The sequence below is a fragment of the Scatophagus argus genome, chromosome 12 (assembly GCF_020382885.2).
Source record: "Scatophagus argus isolate fScaArg1 chromosome 12, fScaArg1.pri, whole genome shotgun sequence".
In the NCBI taxonomy this organism is placed as follows: Eukaryota; Metazoa; Chordata; class Actinopteri; family Scatophagidae; genus Scatophagus; species Scatophagus argus.
The window spans coordinates 22,529,637-22,550,287 of NC_058504.1; positions in this window are offsets into that span (position 1 = coordinate 22,529,637).

The window sequence follows — 20,651 nt, forward strand, 5'->3', positions numbered from 1 at the left end:
ATTTTATGCCAAAACATGATACAGTTTCCTAACAAATTGCTGCAAAGAGTTTGAAAGATGTGTACATTTATCAAGCAGGGGAAGCTAAGCAGCATTATGGGAAATTCAGGTTCAGTTTTATTAGCCACATGCCAGGCCAACAGTCAGGATATTTTGTCCTGGGTTGCATCGATTTTAGCCATTCCTTTACTACACTGCTGAAACCCTCCACTAAGGGCAAATAAATTCATTCATTCTTCTCCAAAGTCAGATGACCTCAAAGATTTAAAGTGGCTTTCTTGAGCTCCACTGGCTTTACGCTGAAATGGACCCTCACTCAAATGGCTTTCTGTGCTGGGTCACTTATCTTACATGTCTAATCTGTCGTTATGTCAAACCCTGCCCACTGTTTATATGATTGCTGCATTACAGCAAATGCATGACTGCATGACGGATGACTGAGAACTGACATCGACATTACAACAAATGGAAAAAAAAACAAACTTACTGGGTACAGTGACAGATTTGGTACATTTTTCAGTTTGAACAGTGAGTGTTCCAATAAAAAAAGGTGTTCAGAACATAAAAAATGTTTTTATCTTCTCATTGAGCTTGAACCCCAGCAGACATGATATGATTTTATGAGTCCATAATGCTGCTTGAGTCCTTTATGCTCCCACTTCATAACATTTTTCCTCATCTGGATCTTGCATACAAGGAGGTTTAACCTGTAAAGATGATCTTTTCAGTGACATCAAATATAATAATATTAAACTTTATCCTGATTGGTGATGTGTTCTGTAAATTTATGCAAAGCTGTGACTTATTACTCCCTCTGAGCTGCTTCTCATTTAGCATCAAACGTAGCCACTGCTCTTCAGCTGTGTGTAAAATCAGCCAACTTTAGGCCCTTCACTATTCAGCTGTATAGCAGGAACTTGACATGTTTCCTGGATTTAGGCTGCATGTAGAGAATTTTAATCCCACGCTCTCATTTTATCTCACCTGTTCACTTCATTTGAGGAATCTCTGTAACAAAAGGTTGAGCAGCTTGCCACACTCAGGTAATTAGGCTTCCTCCGTTTCCTCACCAAGGCATTTTCTTCAAATACTGTGGCTCACACAGAGATAAAGTTGTGTCAATTGTGACAATTTCTTTGCTCTCTTTGCAGCTGCGCATACATGAAGCTTGACTTTAGCAGCTGAGCAGCAATCAGTGCCAGTATGAAATGATGTTATAGAAGCAAAGGGTGTGGAGTTATTGTTTTTGATACTGTTCAGTTAAAACAGCACCAGACAAGATCTACAGATCAAAATACATCTGTCTTACTGCATTAGAGGATGAGGTAGGTTGATCCAGCTGTGTGGTTTGGACATTCAGAAAAGCATCAAATAAATTCAACTCATGAATTTATTTCTGTCTCTCCCTGGGAAACTCTGGACATCAAAACTCTTCATTTCCTGCATTGTTAGGACTGTATCATGCACCAAGCTGTGCATTTTCTGCATGACTTCATGTGGACATGTCTTTTCCGTAAAGAAAAAGACAAAATTCAAATGCTCAGCGGGGGCTGTTTGACAAAAGTCCCTCTCAGATTACAGTTTGTTTAAAATGCAGTGAGAGAGAATATGCGGGATAAGTATATGAAGACTGCGAGACGTGGTAGAAATCTTCACAAAAAGGAGAGCACATAAGGAGTTTTCTTCAAAATGATGTGTAAAATGCTCATACACAGCATATAAACGGTTGTCATTTGAGGACAGCTTTCAGTAGAAATGTATGCATGATTTTGTAGCTGCTCTGCAGTCATTTCTGTTAGCTTCAGCTGTCACAGAAGGCCTCCCAGGATGGCTATTGGCCAGAGCGGAGGTCAGCTGAGTCCACCCACAAGCCTCCACGTGTCCCCTCCATCAGCCTCTGAAATGAATATTGATCAGAAGCTGCGATCAATAGTCACACACATCAAGTGATTTTTTGAAGCTATTACTGTCAAGGCAGTATTGCACTGTCAATGTTTGATATGATTCAGCTGATCAGTGATCAATGGCAGTGCTGTTGTTATGCATAGAATCCATTAAGGCGAGTGTGTGACCCCTGTTCAGACTGAAGGGCCTCCCTGCTGCTGGTGAAGTTAGTGCATTTAGACAAAAGACGTTAACACTGACTGGATCATATCGACGGACAATGAAGATTGTGCTGCAGGTTACTCATTTTCATGATTCTTCTCTGCTGTGAAAATGCAGAATTATTGACTGAAATGACTCAGGGAGCGTGTTCTTCTCTGTGTGTTTTCTTATTAACACTCTGTCATTCAAGTAGCAAACATGCTGTTATTCTTATATTTAGGTTGTGTTATTTATTTCTTCTATAAAAGTTCTATGAGTGACACTCAAAACTCACTTCAAAGAGTTGGTGGATGTCTGGAAGTCCTCAAAATTCAGTGTGTTTGTGAGAATTCAAGATATCTGGATTTCAACAAAAACATTTCATCTGCTTTACATGAGAAGAGTCGTGTTTTAAAATCATTGGCGACAAGTTAGGTTTTTTAAGCTTTAAAACGGGCCTTTTGTGGATGAACGGAAAGAAAATGCAAAAATAATATTTGGTACTTTGTTGTGTTTTCTGATCTCACAATTTTGTTTGTTTTTTTTACTTTAAAGCTCAACTTTTTTCTTTTGTTATGTATTGTAGAGGTTTTTCTTTTTGGCAGTTCTGGTGATGTCACATGTTAAATTCCAGTCTCTTGAAAATGTTTGTTTTTTGTTTTTTCATTTGAATCCATTTGAGAAACAAAATCATGTGCAATTCTGCAGACCGTTTTAGCTAGACTATGCTAAAGCCCATCCAAATGTCTGGTTAAGTGTCAGAGGTTTCATATACCACAGTGTAAATTTCAACAACAATAAAACAACTGTTTTGTGTATGAACCTTTACAGTTATCATTGAGTGAAGTTTATACTTTTCTTCCGCGTTCTTAGTGTGTTAGCAGAGTCAATTTACAGTCGACCTTACAGCACTTAGCCTATTACAGATACTTACAATCATTTAGGTGTCTGGAAATCGTATCTTGGCAGAATCTGAGGTATCAGCAAATATCATATTGTTGTCTAAAGAACTGATATAGTATTGTATTGTGTTGAAGCTATCCATATGTAAGTAGTTATTACCAATACTGATTATACTCATGAATGGTGCCTTTTTGAAAACACAAAGTCTGACTACTAGTGTAGCGTAGTTTTGTGGTAGTTGCCTCTAGCTGAAATGAAAATTCTGTCCTTGTCAGTGAATGGCTTACATAAAGTGACACTGTTACCCTGCACCTCCAGACCCTCACTTTAAATTCAACCTTTGCTCTAAATCTAACCTGATACAATATCCCTGAGAGCTCAGCTGGTCAAAAGGAGCAATAAAATGAAAACCTCACTTCCTGCTGGGCGCACTTTTGTTGCAAGGACAGAGCACGACGGCAGAAACACACACACACTCTCACACACACCATCATGCTCCCCTCTCTTGCACACATACAGTACTCCCATGACATCTTGTTAATGCAACTCAGACCTACACTTTAATGTACTATATTCTTCTTTCTCTGTCTCACTGTGTCTGGTCTTTCTACAGCAGCGGTCTTCGGCTATCTGTGCAGGAGAAACAGTAATGCCTGCACTGACTCACTAACATCAGAGGATCCCCAGTGACCTGCCAGAGCTGATCTGTGCGTTTAAGTGGCAAGGTGGCCTGTAAATCAACATGAGGAGCCTGTGAGACGCCATTGACGTATTGCATTTATTCCCCTGTGTGGTTGTTGATCTGTGCTCAACCCGCACATTTCCCCAGAGGATGATTTGTTTGACATGGAGGTTGGAGGACAGGACAGGGTTTGTCCTCCCAAACACAGAAAAGAAGAGAAAATGACTAAACTCCAATTAATGTAGAGATATGGTCACATCACTGGTTTACAGGAAGAACCCATTTGAAAATGTTATCTTCCAATCATCCAGCACTGAATGGAGCAGGTGCTGCAAGATGGAAGTATACTATGTTTATAAAGGTTTTGACTTTACCTTTCAGAGGTTTAAAATGGTAATAATAAGTCAACCTACATTTGAGATTACTTTGTTATACAAGGTAAAGGTTGAACCAGCTCACATCCTTTTTTACTTAATTTTACTCAGGATTGTATTTAGCTTCTGTTTCATAAAATAACTGACTTCTATCTTTGTCCTTTCTTGTTGCCAGTCAATTGCCGACATGGCAAGTGAAGTGAAGACATTAGGCAGTTACTTTGTAGGTTTTATGGTTGTGTTGGGGAATGAGGGCTCTGTTTCTCCGTCCACACATGCAGAATCATCTATCCATTTTCTATAACGCTTATGCGTCAGGGTTGTGGGGGGGGGCTAGAGCCTATCCCAGCTGACTATGCCTGTCGCAGACCTGACACACAAAGACAGACAACCACACATGCACACTTAGAGGCAATGTAGAGTAGCATATAAATATCCAGTTAACCCAATGTGCATGTTTTTGTGATTGTGGGAGGAAGCCAGAGTACCTGAAGAAAACCCACGCAGGCACAGGGAGAACATGCAAACTCCACACAGAAGGGTCCAGATTCGTACCTGGAACCCTCTTGCTGTGAGGCAACAGTGCTAACCACATATGCTAAATATGTAAGACAAATAAGACAACAACAAAACAAGAGAAATTTTCTATTCTCAGCGACTAACTTAATAAAAGTCTTAGCCCTAGTAAGGAAGGATAGCCCACTGAGGACCTATTGTGAATCCCTAGATAGGTGGTAATTCCACATTATATGTTTTTCCTACAATATGATTTCTTTCCTTTATGTACTGTAGCTCTCAGCAGCTGGAAAATCAATAGAAAATCAAACTCATCGATAACATGGAGCTACAAGTTACAGAATCTGCAAGTACTCAAAAACATATACTCATAAACATAACCTGACACTTTACCAAAGACATTTACTGACAAATAATCCCTGCTGTCCCAATTCCTTTGCTGCTGTTGCTTTTTGATTGTGTATAGACCTGGAGGAGTTGAAGCTTTATTAATGTGCATTCACAGCCACTGAGCTCTCATTATTAAATTGCTCACCATGAAGTGCTGCTCTGTAATTCTTGGATGTTTTTGCATAATAAAACCAAATTGCCCAACTGGGTCATCCTACGTCACCCAAAGGCCTCATTGAGATACAGACTTTCCAATTTTCAAACAGCAATCCAATCCATGGCGAGGTGTTATCCTCCACCTCAGCTGAATCAGAAGCCTCTCTGAGCTTTAAAACTCATAGTGGAGGATCGAGTACAAAGACCTGACAGATCAAATTGTAAATTTAGTTCCAAATTCTCATGGTTGGTAGTGGCTTTACAGCTGAGTTACAAGTAGCAGCCTGTAGAGCAAGAAGAACCCTGGAAACAACTAATTTATGGTTAGAAAATAATCAAGTTTCTTGAATACACACAAGTTTTACTTTGTCTCTGAAAAGATGCCCCCAGGACAGGATGAGCATTAGGCTGCTGCATACACAAGAGTCAATAACTCAATCTCAGCAACTCCAGCAATTGGAATCAGAGGTTGGAATCGACTCCAGAAACGTAACAGTCGCTCTACCTGACAGCTCACTATTGCCAGAGGGAAAGCTACAGAAGGAGAGACAAATGTGCTCACAGCTCCTTTGCACTGAGTCAGTACATGCCCCTTCATTTCAGTGCGATCAGATGATTTGTCCACTGTAGGGTCACTTTCAGCATGTTTGTGACAGTAGGGCTGAAGCTATACCAATTCTATGACATTTGTCTTACCACAGGAGAAACCAATATTGAGGCGTGTCCTGAAGCTTCACAGTAGTGTGTTGCACTGAACAGCCATCTCATGTGGCAACATATACACAGAGTATGGCATTCTTTCAGACTGGAGCTGCTGCAATCTAAATCAAACCTTTTTGTAAAGCTATTGACAGCATCATTTCAAACCGTGACACTGCACACAAAAAAATTCTTCATTGAACGAACCTAAAAAATCATGGAAAGGATTCCACCTGCTTGAATTGCTATGTTTTAGCCTAATGCAACTCTATTAGTCAAACGTAAAGTACTTAGGTTGGGTCATATTTTAGTTAAGTTATTTCAACTTAGTTACTACAGTGGGATCCAATTTAACTTAGTTTTGTTGACCCAACTAATTTGCAATGTTTTGTTTGAACTCAACTCTATAGGTTTGGACCAACTAATTTACTACATTTTCACCTAATTTTACATCAGTATTCCAGTAAATTAATTAACTTTATTAAACAAAAGTGCTTAATGGTGAAAAAGGCAAATTGGAATATGAAAATATGGAAATATGGGAATTCTTTCCATGACTTTCACATTCATTCAGACATTGGCTTAGTTTGTTATAATGCTAACAAACATACCCTACAATGTAGTTGGAATCATGGGTGGGAACACAACACAAAACAAGCAGGAAAATGTGTAATAACTTTATATTTCCACAAATGCAATGTATAATGTTTTACACTGGCAGTATCCATCTAAGGGTGAGAAGGTTCAGGTGGCTGGATGGGTCCAGCACAGGATCACCCCTGTCAGAGATTAGGGTTCATGTCCTGTCGTTACTAACTTATTTAACACGAATCGTAATCATTTCTTGAACCTAAAGTCTAAGCACCATACTTGTTATTGCTATCCCAACACATTCAAAACTGAAGAAAATAGAGGTTTGAAGCTTAGGGCCACTGACCAAGCCAGAGTGAGAACATGTTGGCATAAAGGACTTGCAATTTCCTATTACTGAAGGTCAAGGATCATCAACCACATTTGTCGTAAGTAGACAGTATTCCACAACACACCTTCTGAATTCATTAATATTCTGGGGCATCCTGCATATCATATTGGCTGAACAAATGTATTCTGATCTTGTATGGACACATCAACTTGAACAAAGTATCCCAGTCACACAGAAACCATCATTGTGCATTAGCAACTCTTCATCATGTTCAGTGTTCACGAGTCCATTTTCCCTCCCTGATGTTTTCCCGTATTATTTCTGGGTCAAACAAGAGAGCGCTATGTTGCACATTGGCAAATTATCATCAATTTTACAATCAAACTCTGTACGCTCACATTGTAATTGCAGCACAGTATTAGACAGTCATCTGTAGACAGATAGGTCCTGTGTAGGGTGATCTCAGTAATGCGTATTTTTTCAGTATTTTTCCATTATCATCCAATTTTTTATATTCAGACATGCAGCCACAGCTCTTAATGATGAGGAAATAAATCACGGGGTAATAAAGTTCCATGGAAGGAAATGGGCTGATAAAATGAATCGTGGTTATGATACTGAATGATTTCCGTGTTGGGAGGGTGTCTGTATGATACACATGTGAATGAAAGATAGACGTGGTGAAGCATGATGACAGAAAAAGTGTCAGCCGAAATCAAAAGACACAACATCAGCAGTGGTCAAAGTGTATTTCCATAAGACAATTGATATTTGTCTGTATGTTAAAAACAGATGATTAAACCTCTAAAATGGTTCTACTAAAGAAGTATTAAAGATGTAAATTGAATATCATAGTGGAACCTGTTTTAGTCTTGTTAGCTGTTATGTTTTGAACAGCACCAATGGAGGATGAACATCAGTTTGCACCAATAAGTAATTTCATCCGTGATGAATTATATTTTAAAAGGTATATTTTAATGTCTCAAATCAAACGACAGTCCTTAATATTTCTTCGGTGAGTAGATGGAGAACAGAAGTTAACTGAGCACTCAAAAACATCTTCAGTCCCAAAATAGGTGCAATGCAATGGCCTGTGAAGCTGAATGAGGAAAAAACAAGGCAAACAAGACGTGCAGCTTTGTTCTAGATATACTTTACAGTGAAAAGGATAAAGCCTGTAATCAAAATCTCAAATGCCTTCATAAATGTCTATGTCTTTTGTGTGTTCCCCCGCCCCTGCCCCCCCTTGACGATAAACAGAAAATTTCTGCATACTGGAAAATGATTGCTTTATGCAGACAAGTTTCAGAAGGAAATAAGCTGTGGAGGAAGAAGCACAAGATACTTGTTCTGTTTTGTTTAGAAAGAGTTAAGCTCAGTGTTTAAGGTGTCCTGATCCTTTGCTTGTTATGAAGATATTCATATACAATGTGATATTCAAATTTTTGACTGCTTTCTTTATTACCTACGTAACTGGCTCCTTAGGGAGCGCCACGCCAACCTGCGGAGGAAGCTCATTTCAGCCGCTTGTATCCGAGATCTTGTTCTTTCGGTCATGACCATAGGTGAAAGTAGGAAACGTAGATTGACTGGTAAATTGAGACCTTCAACTTACGGTTGCACCGATCCGCCTGTCAATCTCATGCTCCTATCTTCCCTCACTCATTGAACAAGACCCCGAGATACTTAAACTCTTCCACTTGAGGCAGGAACTCTCCTCCAACCTGGAGGGGACAGACCACCTTTATCCGGTCAAGAACCATGGCCTCAGATTTGGAGGTGCTGATTCTCATCCCAACTGCTTCGCCCTCGGCTGCAAACCTCCCCAGTGCATGCTGAAAGTCCCGGCTTGAAGAAGCCAACAGTACAACATCATCTGCAAAAAGCAGAGATGAAATCCTGTGGTTCCCAAACCAGACACCCTCCGGCCCCTGGCTGCACCTAGAAATCCTGTCCATAAAAATAATGAACAGGACTGGTGACAAAGGGCAGCCCTGCCGGGGGCCAACATGCACTGGAAACAGGTCCGACTTACTGCCTGCAATGTGGACCAGACTCCTGCTCCGGGAATACAGAGACTGCACAGCCCTTAGCAAAGGGCCCCGGACCCCATACGCCTGGAGCACCCCCGACAAGATGTCGCAGGGAACACGGTCGAATGCCAGTTGGGCAAACTCCCATGAACCCTCAAATACCCTGCAGAGGGTATAGAGCTGGTCCAGTGTTCCATGACCAGGGTGATCCTCTTGTTCCTCTTGGATCTTGGATCCGATTCCTCTTGGCCAGATTCTCCTCTACAGTACGCTGGAATAGATTTTCCCGGGGAGGCTGAGGAGTGTGATCCCTCTGTAGTTGGAGTACACCCTCCGGTTCCCCTTTTTAAAGGGGAACCCCGGTCTGCCAGTCCAAGGACACTGTCCCTGACTGCCACGTGATGCTGCAGAGTTGTGTCAACCAAGACAGACTGTGTAAAATCTGAAAGAGTTATTAGTCATGTAATTGTAATGATGTAAGCTGAAGTGACTTTGAACAAACTATTCAGATTTACTTTAGTTAAATTTGTTATTGTTTTAAAAGATGGGTTCTGAGTGCAAACTGCAAATTTGAAACCTTAGCAACCTGGGTTGCTAAGACACTACAGGTTACATTGTAGCACTCTAATTATTTTATGAAACCTGAAAAGAGTCAAGAAAAACATGTACAGACAAACTTAAGGTCAATTGTCAATTTTTTTATTTATTTAATTATTATATTATTCTCTTTTTCTATTTGCAATGTTCAAGTGCAGTTGAACATTAAAAAAAGAAGTTAATTAAGTTAAAGTTAACAAAAGCAGTGGTTGAACTGTCTTTCTTGAAAGCCACTACATTACTTAAAGCAAGAAAAACCTACAAAAAAGAAAAAAAACTGAACAAAATCTAATTGGACCAACAGATTTTTTTAAATGGTTGCTATTTAAAAAGTTGTGCACATTATAATTGAAATTAACTAGGCAACATATAAAACTACTTTAAAACAATATGGTAAAGCCAGTAGGTGTAGAATAATTTTTATCAACTTATCAGTGTTATCAACTTAAAAACTTGCTTTTAGGCTAACAGTTAGTAAGCAGTGCTTAATACAATCTTTGACTGGAGGAAAAGCTAATTTGCTCAAAGTAATGCAGTTTGTTGGTTCAATATTATTTCAAATTAAATTGTCATAACTAAAAAAGACTAATGGAAACTGTTGCATTGATTTTTTTTGTTGAGTGTAAACATTTCTTTTTAGTAATTTTGTTGGTGGAGTATCTTATCAGATGGCTGCACAGTGTGAGTTTGTCATGACTGAATCCCACTGGCAGGACTTTGGGATTTAAAAGATTACAAATTCATCACCACCCAACCCTTCACACCACTATCATCACATTCCTCTATTAGTAAAGAGAAATGTGCTGTCACGGAAACGTGCTCTCCTCCTCTCCTCCATCCACAAACATCCACAGACTTGAGAGGCATTTGAAAAACAACTGATTTTTCACCCTTGTGCGCTGAGCGTGGGATGTGGTGCGGGGGGTGATCTTTATTAGAAGCAAATGAGAGCTACATAATTGGCTCCTTGTCTTGAAGTGAAAGAGGTGGTTTGGTAAAATCTAATGCTCCTGTGGGAGTCTCTCAATTGGTCCCTTTGTTGGAGCAATGACGACTCATCAGTTACTGTGGGCTGAAGAATCATCATTTCTACTGGGGCTTTTGCAGCATGAACACTCACAGGCTGGAGAGACCGCAGAAACTGAAGCTGATGAAACCAGTGTATTTCATTGACTTTTTTTTTTCCAGGTCTGATAGCAGCAGCATATGTAAGAAAGCCCAAGATGCTCATGAGATAGAGTTGGCTAGTAGTTCTTCCTGTTGTTGGGGGCATCACAGGAAGTAATTCAGCACCAGGTCAAGTTAATTGCAGCAAAAAGAAAATGGCAGGTGTTTGGTCCCCCTTTTCCAATCCTAACCCCTCTTAGGCCAAGAGGACCTTTTGTACTGGGACAAGGAATTGTACAAGGAACATGTCTCATTTTGTGGTTGGCGATCAATAGCCTGGTTCCCAGTGTCGTCTCTTGTGAACTTAAATTTTGTGCATTCCTGAAACATTTTTTATCGAGTCAATAGTGGAAAAGTCGCATAACTCCATTTGAGTGCATTTTGATTTCTATATTATGCAGCTAATGCCTCTGACTTTCAGCTAATGATGAAAACTGTCCCTCTTTGTTGCTGTTTCCTATGAGTCATTAATTCATTAATTTATTTATAATGACAATGTCAGAGGACAAGAGGGGCAGCGGACAAAGGCAGGGACCTTGATGGTCTGATCCCTGGTTGTTGAAGCTAGCTTTTGGGACTTGGAATGTCACTTCACTGGTGGGGAAGGAGCTTGAGCTTGTGTGTGAGTTTGAGAGATACCTACTAGATATAGTCAGGCTCACCTCTACACACAGCTTGGGCTCTGGAACCAACGTCCTTGAGAGGGGTTGGAATTTTTTTCAGGAGTTGCTCCGGGTGAGAGGCAGGGGACAGGGAGGAACAGTCTGCCTGATCTGATAGTGTTCAGTTACTGGACTTCTGTGCTAGTCACAGTTTGTTCACAAGTCCACTTGGCACCAGGACACCCTAGGTTGCAGGTCAGTAATCGCAGTTGTATCAGCAGATCTTCAGCCATATGTTCTGGACATTCGTGTGAAGAGAGGAGCAAAGGTGTCAACTGATCACCACCTGGTGATGAGTTGGATCAGGTGTCAGGGGAGGATGTCTAGACCTGGCAGACGTAAATGAACAGTGAGGGTTTGCTGGGAACATCTGCCCAATGACTCTGTCGGGATGTTCTTCAACTACCAACTGAGGCAGAGCTTTGACTGCATCCCATGGTGTTGGGGAACATGGAAATCCAAATGGGCCATGTTCAGCGCTGCCATTGCTGGGGCGGCTGTTCAGAGCTGTGGTCAGAAGGTTGCTGGTGCTGGTCATGGATTTGACAGACACATGTCTGCAACATTGCATGGCCACTGGAAACAGTGTCTTTCAAGTGCCACGTCCCACAGGGATCACAATCCTCAGCCTTCCCTGGCAAAGTCTACACCAGGGTGACGGAAAAGAGAGCCCATCTGTTAGTCTAACCCCCGAATCAAGAGGGACAACGCAGTGTTCACCCTGGCCATGAAACACTAGACCAGCTCTTGCGTTTGCACAACTGTTCAAATTACATGAATACTTAATTTGGAAAGATGAAAACAAAACACACGTGAAAGAAGTCAAAACCAGGTGCTGTTTTCATAATAGATTAATTAAATATTTTATAAGTTTCCTCCAAATACACAAAGCATGGTAAACACAGAGCAGTGACTATAGCAGAATAGAACAATATGCACACAGAGATGGCCCATTTTGTTTCAGGTGGGTGTTGTAATAACTGACTCTAAATTGTATTGTGGATTTACTTTCTTTTTTTACCTCACTCCTTGACTCCCTTCATTTTTTAAGAGACTGTCTTCTCCAGAAAAATGACAGCATTGGTTATTTGTTGAAAACACTTTGTTGAAAAATTACTCAATAAAATTATGTTTTACCACTGAGCTTTGTAGAGGGGATTAAGAATAAGTATCAGTCACTAATGAATCATTAGGACAAAACAAAATTAATATAAATGAAGTAAAATATCAGTTCAGTTGTTTGTTTGAACCATGACCCCATGTTGTCTGCTTTTACTCGTCAGGCCTGTCCGCATTTTTCACTCAGTGTGAGCTTCGTTTTGACTTTCACGCAGCAGCCTTCCCCTCTGATCACAGTAAGATTGTTACATGATTTCTTTCATGTCTGGTTGAGCCAATGCCTGGGCCACAGCTGAGTGGAACCGCCGTTCAGCATTCTGCAATTCTCTGCCCCTTTTTCTGGAGACTGTTACCCAGATTTATCAGACTGTCGCTCCGGGCCGAGAGGCCGGAGAACGGGTGTGGTTATCCACCACTGTCCACTGTCAGGTCTCATTCTGTTTAGTCTGTTTGGGTTTGATTTCCTGTTTTATTGTGTAGGGATTCCCTCACTTCCGGTTTGTGTTCTTTGTTGGTGTCTTTACTTGCTGTGATTGTCTATTGTCTTCATCGGTGCTTGATTGTCATTGTGTTCACCTGTGTCTTTAGTCCCTCCCCTCGTGTGTGTGTGTGTGTGTGTGTGTGTGTGTGTGTATACCTGTCTTTCCCAGTGTGTTTTGTGAGATCGTCTGCCTTCTTAGTGAATAGCTTTCTGGCAGTTTTTCCCCTTGTTATATTCTCTCCTGTCTAGATTCTCTTATTCGTGGTTTTTGACTTTGGCCTGTTTTGGCCTGACATTACCAAGCAGATGTGACCTTGAGCATGAAGGTCACATGTGCCATGGGGCTTTTTCAAAGCATCACGCTGTTCTAAGCTTATGCACAGTTCAGAAGTTCTCACTTTATTGACATTAGTTTTCATTTACATTTTAGATTGACCTCTAACTAGAACTTCAGACTCCCTACTGCGTCTTCATGAGCCAAATGACAACAATAAGTCTCAATTGTGACAGCAGGGGAAGGGGGTAACAAAAATGAATCAGGTTACTTAGAAGAACTGGCCCTCTCATCACTGGTGGCTTTCCCAGAAGCAAGATGCAGATTTTAGCAGCTGAATCAAAGTGATAAAAGGCAATCAGCCCTGGGATCAGAGCTCTGAAGAGGAATCTGATCATAGGAAACCTTCCTCTGCTCCTCATGCATGCCAGTGTGAAACCAAAGAGGCTGTTGCTGCATTGCAGTCAGTTTCAGGAGCCTATGGGGCCACTGATGGTAAAAATAAAATGTTTGATCAGAGTTGACTCATTTTGGCTGATTCCCAGAAGACAGACAGAAATAGTCTGTCTCAGAAATGGAAAAACTAGCAAACAATATGGAAACCTTTTAAGAAATTACAATGTGCTTTCCAGGCAAATCAAAATGTAAGACTATACACAAACTAAATATATAAATATACACTTTTCCTGAATTTCAGACTTTGTCGTACAACATTATAAAAAGAAAACTTATGTAAAGGCTTGGTATCTACAAAGCTCTTTTCAGCAGTTAGAGCATTTCCATACGCACCACAGGCCTGGGGAAAGCTTTCACCCCATATAACAAATATCCAGCTACCCCATGATGTATTGAGGTGTCTTTGTCCCCAAACCAGTTTAATTAAAATGATCAATCTGGAACACTGCAGCAGTTTGCCTTTGTATGCATGCTATGCCCGCATATAACATTAACATAAATGATTAATATTTCACAGCTTGTGTGGGCTTTTGGGGAACTTGTGAGGGCTGCAGGTGTGTGAGTGTTAATATCCAATCTCAATATATCATGTTTGAGAGAAATTTCTAAACTCATCCACAATTTTATCATGTTGAGTCATTGTTATTATTTGTAACTGCTATGAACATGTGTACAGCCTAATCCAACATCTGATTAAGAGAAAAAGAAAATGTCATCACAGTTATTTGTAACCTTCAAATAGATTAGCAGTTAAAAACTAGTAACAACTTTTCACCTTTCATTTTTTTGAGTACCTTTTCCCAAGATTAAAATACACATCTGGATCCAATATATGAAGAACTTAACAGCGACACAATAGAGGTGGACAGTGCATTATGCTCCAAAGGTGTGTGAATACATTAACACCTGCAGGCTTGACATTTTGCAGTGCAGGCATCTGATGAAGAGGGCAGCACTCACAGCATCACCTTGCAAATGCTGATTATTCAGTACACTCCGGCTCTGCTTTCTTCCTCATTGCACTCATCAGACCTATCTCATGATGGAAACATCCAACATCGGCCCGGCGAAATGAAAGGCTGTTCCAGAAACACCATGTGCAGACAGAAAATGGGCACAAAATTTTAGCCAAAGCCTGAAAAGAAAGAAAATCAGCAGCAGTTTTTTTACAGACACTTTTAGAAACTTTAAAATCTGGAAATAAATTTCATCCTGAAATTAATGTGACAAAACCAGAAATGTCAGTGTCAGATTAAGTCATATGGCCTCTGTCATATTCATTCATTCATTAATCATCTCTCTAAGTTGCACTGATCCGTTTTTTTTTTTATTCTAATGCTGACTCAAATAATGTGTCATGGAAGCAAGCAAGGGAACTTTAGCTCTTTTCGAAACAACAGAGACAATGTGCTTTAAAGGAAATGAAGACTAGATAAAAGAACAGGCAACACAAAAAGGAAGACAACGGAGACTCCATTTACTGAGTGAGATGCACGTGAAAACTCAGTATACTTACAATTATGTTGTTAAGCTACTTTTACTAATAAAAAAAAACAGTCATCCTAAAAGGAGAAAAGGTGTGTACTTTGTAAGTGTAACCTGAAAGTCTGGGCTTTATGGCACATTTACTCTCCGGTTATGTTTCACTGCTGCATTAACCCAATTACCAGTAGATAAAATAGGCTGATAAACCCAGCAAATGCTTATCTAGACAGGTGAACATCTCAGCACCTGAGAGCAAGATATTTGTCTTAGTGGGGAGAATGAATTGGACATTAATTCATCAGATGGAAAAAGTCTACTGCTACAGCCTGCGAGGCTAGAGTCAGACAGAGACAGGCAGCCTTCCAGTAGCTCTGCTGGGTCGCCTACATGTACAACAACAGGGCAATCAATGAAGAAGGGCTTAAACAGCAGTCCTGAAAAATGGGTACAAGGATCCACAGCATTTTTGGAGAAAAATGGTAAAATCGGCTGAATTTCTTTGTTCTTTCTTTTCTTTATTGCTTATATTTTTTCAATACTTTATTAATCCCAATCTGAGAAATTACTTCTCTGCATTTAACCCATTACTGATTGAGACACACGCACATGCAACACGCAACATGCAGTGAAACACACGGGAGCAGTGGGCTGCCATTTCAGGCGGCAGGGGGGCAAAATGTGACAAAGCAGTACATTTTCCCGCTGATTCTGTTGTAATCACTGCTAGTGTAATACAAAACAAAAGTCATTTTCAATAATCAGTTTTTACTGTAACATATTTTAAATTTACAGTCCTCCAAGTCACCCTCGACAGGAGTTTGTGCCCATCAGTTTTCATTTAATTTGTCCTCTTGTGGACATTTCTATTTGACAACTGCAGCTTTAATATTTGATGTTTGTTTTTACCACCTGAAGCTACTAAAATGCAAAATTTCACTGGTTGGCAAATAACCATATATTCACATCATTATCCAAATAATAATATATTCCGGAAAACTCATGCAGGATGTCCACCAAGACCGGACAAATCCTGTCAGACACATACAGAGAGGGGAGAGGCAGGACTGCTGTCCTTACAGATTCATTAGGAGCCTTCAGGTCACTGAGTTTATCATCACACAGTCTTTATTTGATTTGGGCAGAAGGGTGAAATCTTGTTATTCCTCCTAATGAGCAGGAAACAGTACCCAGAACCTACAGAGATGGTGAAGGCCTGTCTGGCACCTTGTTTCGCTGACATTTTTGTCCTGTGCTCAGACTTCAGAAGAAGGGACAAGGACAAGCTAGAGGACAGAAGAAGTGTGCAGGGACACTCTCACCCAAGTCGCCTCAGAGAATGTGACCTCCCCTGCTTGTTTTTCCCTGGTGAGACGACAGACAGACAGCAACTGCAGCCAGCTAATGAGGGCAAAGCTCACTCACCATGAATCTCAGCTCACTGCGAAGGTCGCTGTCGTTAACAGAGCATACACCAAAATAAGTGCGAGGAATGTGGTGGGTAAATGAAAATGATTCATCGTCTCACCAGAAGAAAAGCCATCCATTTTCAAAAGACAGAGACAAGAATTTAATAAGTGATTTTCAGCTTTGACTCATTAGTACACCAGGACTAACACAGAACCTGTAGAGCGGTAGAGTGGATCACCGACTGTGGGAGTTCATCCGGGCTCCATCAGTTTTTAAATTATTTACACTCCAGTGGTTTGCTTGCAACCTTGAAGTGTTTTTCATATCTCCTTTTTTTAACTGATGAAAGGTAAAACTACCAACAGTACTCTCTACAATATGAAAGAAGTGAATAGCAGGCTTTGTCAGGATGGCTAATATATTCCATTAGCTGAAACAAAGAGAGAGACTAGATGAGATAAAGCATTAAAACTGAAAACAGATGAACCCACAAAGCAGAAGAGAAGGCTACAAACAGTGCAGCTTTTATGACTGAAGGTGCAATGGATGTGTCATCCAGTACATAATTACGTAGAACTGTCCTTCAAACCTGGGTACAGATTGGTGCAAATTACAATTCAAAAGCGCAAATGCAAGTCCCTCCACTTCCAGTATCCCCCATTGGACCTTATTTCAGAAAATATTGATTTGTGCCATGAATTACACATTTGATATTATAGAAGCTAATTTTGCAAGTCAGAAAAGTTCAAATTTGTTGGTACATTAGCAAAATACCAAAAAAGTAATAAAAGAGGCTGAAAACAACTACAAGTCTGTCCATGATGAGAGCTGCACAACTGACTCCACGGCTCTGAGTGGTTGCACTGGGTGACATCTTCCTTCAATCTACACACACACACACACACACACACACTGAAGATTATTTTCGCCTCTTCACCACACACAGTGTCACCAGAGCACCAAATGCCACTACAAAACGCCACTGACAATAGACCCCAACAAATGGACGATTTACTCCCTTTACAGTAAACTACAGTGCCCAGCTGTTCTTGGAAATTACTGAGCCTTTCTAAGGATGAAACTTTATTTTTGCCTGGATTATAAACATTTGTGACTTCAGTAGGAGTGAATGGTCCGAGCAAATCCTGCGTTCTGACTGGGATTTCTTCCTCATTGCATTTGTGGCTTTTTTCCTTCCATGTCATTTTGCTAACAAAGCAAAACACAAACAAGTAAACTGTAGAAGTAAAATAATACCTTTGAATTGCAGGGCGTGAGTTTTACCGTCTCAGAGTTCTGTATGGTGTAGGAGTTAACATCCTACACCTGGACTCCATCTGCATCTGTTGGAGCTGCAGCACTGAATCACTGTAGGAATGACTACATGGGAGTTTTGTACCATGTTTGTGAGTACATTACCTTCCCAACATGTGCAGTCGCACTCACACTTTTGACCCTGATGTGGTTTCAGGTAGGTGCAATGATGAGACTACAATGCAAGCTTGTTGTTCCAATCTACAGCACAAACAATATTTTGAAGATCAGCGTGGAAAAAAGATGTCACATTTCTGACATCCTGAAAATGTATAATCACGGTCCCAGAGACTCTGTAATAAAGTGATCCATGTGTGAATATCAGACATACAAATGAGCTAGAGGTCCTGACACTGTGGCAATTCATTTGTTCTACCAATACTGATTTCACAACTTCTTTCCTTTCTACCTAGATGTCAGATCTTACAGTAACACACATTTAAAATAGTGGGATTTTGTGCACATATATCCAGCTTCTAATGAGTGAAATTATCTGTGCTGCTGTAAATGTCATCTGCCATCGAAGTCTGTGCAGGCACCAAAAAGCATTTCATGCAAACAAGCATTTGAAGGAGAAGCAAATTGAGGTTCCATCACAAGTAGTCGTGGATCAGCGGTTAGGGTGTCGGACCCGTAACCGGTGGATCGCTGGTTCGATTCCCCGTCCCGGTGTCCATGGCTGAGGTACCCTTGAGCAAGGTACCTAACCCCCACTGCTCCCCGGGCGCTGCACGCGGTCGCCCACTGCCCCGGGTTTGCTGTGTGTGTGTGCACGTCACTTGGGTGGGTTAAATGCAGAGAACAAATTTCGTTGGAGTGAGTTCCCTCCAATGACAAAATATGTCACTTTCCTTAGAAGGGGTGTGACACATATCTGTAAAAAGAATTTTTGGTGTTTTCCTCACTGCATTACTAGAAAGTGGTTCTACATAAGGAGGTTCCCATGGAGTTTAATATCAGTATGCTGTATGTTCTAACTATGTTACTTCCTGTAGTTGCTTATTTCTGTTTTATTATAAAAATTAAGAGGTTTTGTGAAACAGCAAATTTGCTGCTCACTCGCGACAGCTGGAGTGTTGCTCATGAGTTGGTTACCAGGTGCCAGATGAGTGAGATCCTCATCACTACCCTCACCTGTCCAGAAGTTACCGGAAGTTGGAGGTTATGACACGCTTCTACAGAAAACACTGATGCTGTGCTGATGTGCCAATCCCCACACATTTAGTTTGCAGTCGACAGAAGCTAAGCAATGTTTTTATGTGCATACTAACTCACGCTCCCTGTGCTTCCAGCAGCAACAGCAGCTCTCCCCAGCACTCAAGCTAATGTAATATAGCCCAGTCGTCTGCAGGCATTGTGGGTATATCTGAGTCTCCTAAAAGCCTCCAATGGACTCAATTATGCTTTCATCAAAATGGGAGCGTATTTACCTTATCTCCCTTTGCCCCGAGCTCTCCTCCCCAAGAAACTGGCTTTAAAGTCTCCAAATGCCACTCCCAAAGAGATCAGATTCATACAGGCCAGCTGCAGAAATATGGGAAATGAATACTCACCACCAGCCAAATGATGTAACAGGAAAAGCTAATCATGGTTGGCTCCTGCTTCTTTCCAGTCTTTCCAGTGTCATGGTTTAATTATAGCTTTGTATTATATCACCCGACTTGTGCCAGCAACTGATCATTTGATTTGAGCACAGAAAAGAAAATATGGAGAGAAGATCGAAGCTTACGCCTGCTGTGAGCATACAAACTACAATGGACACATTTTCTCCATGTGAAAATCTTTCAGTCATTCAGCAAAGATTTAGAAAAAAAGAAGTAAAACCAGATGATGAAGAAGAATATTTTAATGCTCTGCTTGGCTAGTTCTCTCTGTCTCTCTGACATTACAAAAGAAAAGAATTTGACTTTAATGTGAAGAAACCCAAACTGTTTCCTTTGAAGCCTTTTGAACTTGCATCTGATATGTGGTTCCACACAGTTCAAAATATTATCATATGGCAAAATCTTACTGCCTTTAGGCTACCGGGTGTCATGTGGTTGTTGTAAATTGGCACATATCACATCATACAACAGTGACTGCATTGTAGACCTCAGTGTGTTTTAAGTATAATAAGTGCTTTAAACATTGCAATGGTCTGATAACCTGCCTTCTTGCTTTACACAATAACTGGCCAGCTGTGCAGAGCAGCAACAGTACAACATGATACAGTACGTGCCTTCCAGGAGATGTTTAAAAATCTAGAGCAAAAACATGGAATAATGCTTACAGATTCCTACTGCAGCAAAGGAAACCCATAACAGCAGGGTGCTGAATGTATTGGGGAGGGACATGATACCTGAGCTCTGACTCTGTGTCATGAATGAAACGAGGAACAGGAAGGATTGGAGTATCGTGATTGTTGCAGGCAAAATAATGTGATGTTTGCACATGAGCAACCTCTCCATCAGCGCCCTGCCCCATGTGGTGCCAGTCACAGTCAGATGAATATCATATTACCTCGCACACAAAGATGAGAAAATCCATTAAAAAGCTCATGTCTTGGGAAATGACAGAGGCAGCAGATAGATAGAGAGAGAGAATGAGAACCAGGAGTAGCTCTCTTTCTGTCTCTCCCTCTGATGCAGTATTTCCTTGAGGGCTGTATGGTTTGCATAGCGTATGAGATGAAAAGCTAGTAGCTATGCATACATTGATGGTCATTTTATTTTGTGCGTTGTGCCTTGTTTTTGTGCTGAGCAGAACAGAGTAGAAAATCACACCAGTACAATAAATCTCAACAATAAAAAAGTGTCATTTTAGAAGTGATGCAGGGGCTGTGCTGCAATCCACTATGGATTTCTGAGAATTTCTTCTTGATGGTTTAGTATATTAACTTTTGTCAATGACTTACATCATTGACAAAAGTATTCTAGTTTGTTGAAAAAAG